The following is a 4,385-nucleotide window of genomic DNA, read 5'->3' as shown; positions in this document are numbered from 1 at the left end:
TTCAAGAGGCCTGTCTCCTGGGGGCCTGAGAGTGGGAACAGAGCAGGGGACAGGAAAGAACGTCTTCCTTGGAGACACAGCTCACAGGCATTATCCAGGTGGTGGCTGTAGGGGAAATCAAAACCCCTCAACCATTTCTACAGTCACCTCCTGTAAGTAAAAGCCTTAAGTCACTGGGGAAAGAGGCAAGAGCTTCTTGCTTCAGGAAGAGGATGAAAGCAAGACTCATCTGTTTTTAGCACGTACAAACCAAATGAAAAGAAACCCCAATGAGCCGGTTTATTTGCATAGGGGGGGCATGATTTGTGCTTCTGCCTATAACCTCATCACTGGGGGACTGTGGGGGGGAGCTGAACTACAGACTGAGTTCTTAAACCCCCCAGAGGAGGACAGTGAGGAGAAAAAACAGTGGTAAGAGAAGCTCTGTCTGCCCCAGGGTCAGGAGCAAGAAATTGTAGGTGGAAGAATTGGCAAATAATCTGCTGTGTTGCATGGAGGACGGCAGTCATTTGTAGCCATCTAAAGTCAGCTACAGTAGAGTTTGGCTGCCCTGTAGGGGAGGAGCCGAAACTGAGAAAGCCCTAACTTTGTTGCAGGATATTTGATCCCATTGTGAACCCTGAGATTGTTTTATTTACTAAAAAACAAACAAACAACAACAGCAACAACAAAAATGTGTTTCTAGTTGTGGTGTGCTTCAGCCTTTCATACACACTTTCAATCCCAAGCAGTGAAAGTTAGTTTGTAGAAGGAAGCACCCATGTTTGATATCTAACTGAGTAGCAGACAAGTGATAATCAGAGAAAGATCTGCTAGAATAGGATCTGCCCAACTCTCATGAGAAGAGAGTGTTGTGCCAGGGAAAAGCTAGTGATCCCCTAAAACACACACAGGTTTTTGTGGGGGGGAGCCCCAACTGTCTATCAGGGCAAGGCTTTATAGTAAGCAGCAAGCAGGGAATATATGTGCAAGCATCTAATTGGAAAGTTGCCTTTAACATAATTGGCTGGTGCTGGGAATCATATCATAAACTTAACGTCTGCTCCCCTCTGCATTGGTGGTTGTTAGGCAAGGGGTGGGCTTGTAACCTGGGGGTGCAGGTTTGTTGGGGAAATAACCTAGAGACACTGGTCTTTTCTCTGGGTGTAACCTGGAAACTCTGGTCTTGTTGGGGATTAGCCTAGAGACTAGAGCTAGGATCAGGTTTTGTTGGGGGTGGGGGCAATTTGGAAACTAATGCTAGGTACCAGCCTGTTAATTTACATGAATTCAAACTTAGGTCAGGTTCTCAGAGAAAACAAGCTAGACACAGGTGAAGACAGAACGAGCCAGAGAATGAGAAGGAGCCAGAAGAATAGAACAGATTGTTAGAGTTAGTTTGAGGTTAAGAGAGGCAGAGAGAAGCCAAATTAAATCAGTCAGCCTGGAGAGGAGTTTGAGTCAGAACAGCTGAGTTGAACCAGTCAGCCAGAGTTCAGAAAGAACAAGAAAGGGTGAGTTTATTCAGCAGCAAGTCTCAGAAGCTGAGAACATTTTAGGCCTAGATAAGATTCTAGGGAAGGTTCCAGGACTAAGCCTAGGTTAGCAGACAGAGGCAGTAAGACAATTAGAACAGGAGAATAAAAATTATTTTTACATAACTCATTGTTTACTTTTTTTTTAAGCCAGGCACATGCATTTAATCTCAGTACTTAGGAGGCAGAGGCAGACAGGTCTCTGAGTTCCAGGCCAGACTGGTCTACAGACACTCTCCACCAAGAGAGTCAAGGTTACACAGAGAAACCCTCTCTCAAAAAGCCAAGCCAAAAAGTGTGTCAGTGCGTGCAGGTTCCTACTGATGCCAAGAAGCTGGCAGATACAGCTGTATCTGGTCCTCAGATACAGGCCGTTCTGAGATGCCAAAGGTGGGTGTTGGAAACTGAAGCCAGGTCCTCTGCGAGGACAGTACATGCTCTGCACTGCTCAGCCATTTCTCCAGCCCTAAGCTCCAACCTTAAAGCTCAGCACTATAGGACCTGCTCAGGTCTGAAGCTGAGAGCAAGTGAGATGGCTCGGTAGGTATCAGGGTTCTCTGGAGAAACAGAACTGATGGAGTGAACCTAAACATAGACCCACAAAGGGGATTTATTAGTGTGGTTTACAGGTTGTAGTCCAGCGAGTCCAACAATGGCTGTCTCCTGATGGAGAGTCCAAGAATCCAGTAGTTGCTTGGTCTGCAAGGCTAAGTGTCTTTTTTTTTTTTTTTAAGATTTATTTATTATTTTATCTAAGTACACTGTAGCTGTCTTCAGACACACCAGAAGAGGGCATCAGATCTCATTACAGATGGTTGCAAGCCACCATGTGGTTGCTGGGATTTGAACTCAGGACCTTCGGAAGAGCAGTCAGTGCTCTTATCCCCTAAGCCATCTCTCCAGCCCCGAGGCTAAGTGTCTTAGCTGGACTTCAGTATACACCAGAATCCCAAAGAATAAGGCTTTGATGCAGTCCAGGAATGGGCTTGCCATCAAGAGGGAGGGCAAACAGAGAAAGAGAGTGCTTCCTTCCTCCAGGTCTTTCATATAGGTTGCCACCAGGGGGTGTGGCCTCCGTTAAAGATAGGTCTTCTCACCTCAGAGGATCTGGATTAAAAGTGGATCTTCCCATTTAGTGCAATATAATTAAGAAAAAAAAAACTCTCACAGATGTACTCAGCCTCTTGAGTTTTAGTTAATTCCAGGTGAAGTCAAGTTAGCAACCAAGACTAGCCCATCACACCAGGGAACTTGAGTTCAATTCCCAGGTTCCCCATGGTAGGAGAGAACCAACTCTTGCAAGACATTTTGTGTGTTGTGTAAGACCTCCACATGTGTTCTATGGTGCACATATGTGCAAGATCACACACAAACATAATTTTAAACATTGTTAAGGCTGAGTCTGGAGAGTTGGCTCAGCAGTTAAGAGAACTCTCCACTCTTGCAGAAAACCCAAGTTCAGCTCCCAGCACCCACGTGGTGGCTGACAACTAGTAACTCCAGTTCCAGGGGATCCAGTGCCCAGGTTTGACCTCTACAAGCTCCTGCACACACGTGTGCACCTACACACATCCAGGCACACACACACATATACACAATAAACTTGTTTTTAATTGTTAAGGCAGAAGCCAAGCTAGGATAGCAGGGAGTGAAACTCCATCCTGCATGAGGCTAAACATCAAGCAACAAGTGGCTCAGGCTGCTGGAGAGGCAGCAAGTGGGACAGTCGGAAAGCCTTGGAGGCTAGCTCAAGAACATAGGTTTCCTGACATTTGCCCACTCCACGCAGCCACACAGGGGAGGTTGACACATGGGTTGCATGGGGGATATAATAAGAACAATGAGACCCAAACTGTCTGACTTCCAACCGGAGTGACTTAACCCTCTTACACTAACAGGCTGCAGGCAGGGACATGTCCACTTTCAGGCTTATATGCTATTTACTGTTGACCTCAATCTCTGCTGTCTTATATAACATGGACATTTAGTTAAAAAAAAAAAAACTCCCCCCAAAAACACGCGCAACACACAAAAAATGCATAAAAGAAAAAAATCTCCACTCGGATCTGTTGTTTAAAAAGAAGTCATTAGACCCAGACTCACATATGACACAGATGTTGAATTACCAGACAAGGGCTTTAAAATAATTATAATTAATTTGTTAAAAGGGCTAGTGGAAAGAAGTGAGCAACTTGCATGAACAGATGGGGAATCCTGCAGAGACATGCAAAGTATAAGTCAAATGGAAATGCTACAAATAAAAACATGCTGTCTGTGGTAAAAAACGCTCCAGCCGGGTTCTCAGCAGCGAGGCAGGGCTGAGGAAAGGGCCACCGAACTTGAACACAGGTCAATTAAAAACCATCTGAACCGAAACACAAAGAGAACATGGGGAGAGTGGGGGAAAGCAAACAACCAAGGTACCAACCAAGAGCTGCTCTGAGGGACAGCAGCATCCAAGCTACATTTAGCACGAGCCCCAGAAGGTGAAGAAAGAGTGAGACAGAAGAGATGTTTGAAGAGATAGTGACCAAGGGTGTGACAGCGAGGCTGACAAGTGACAATGGAAAGCATTTCTTCCACAGACTTGGCAAGTGACTGGAAAGGCAGACGGGGGCGGGGGTGGGGTGGGGACTTGGCAGCCTCTGTCTGTGTCGGGATCACCGGTGATTCAGCAAATGGTGGGATCTTTTTCCTGCTGTCTGATGGAGTCACAGGATGGAGGAAGATGGAGGATAAGGCTGGAAGACAGAATGGCAGAGCAGACTGACAAGGTTTTAGAAGAGCATCCCAAAAGTGTTCATGTGCACAGAGAAAATAACATACAATCATTTCTTCTTTTACAAGATTATTTGTCATCCATGTTCGGTC

The sequence above is a fragment of the Mastomys coucha genome, unplaced genomic scaffold (assembly GCF_008632895.1).
Source record: "Mastomys coucha isolate ucsf_1 unplaced genomic scaffold, UCSF_Mcou_1 pScaffold15, whole genome shotgun sequence".
NCBI lineage: Eukaryota > Metazoa > Chordata > Mammalia > Rodentia > Muridae > Mastomys > Mastomys coucha.
The sequence above is the reverse complement of the archived record's forward strand: the minus strand, read 5'-3'. Positions refer to the sequence as shown.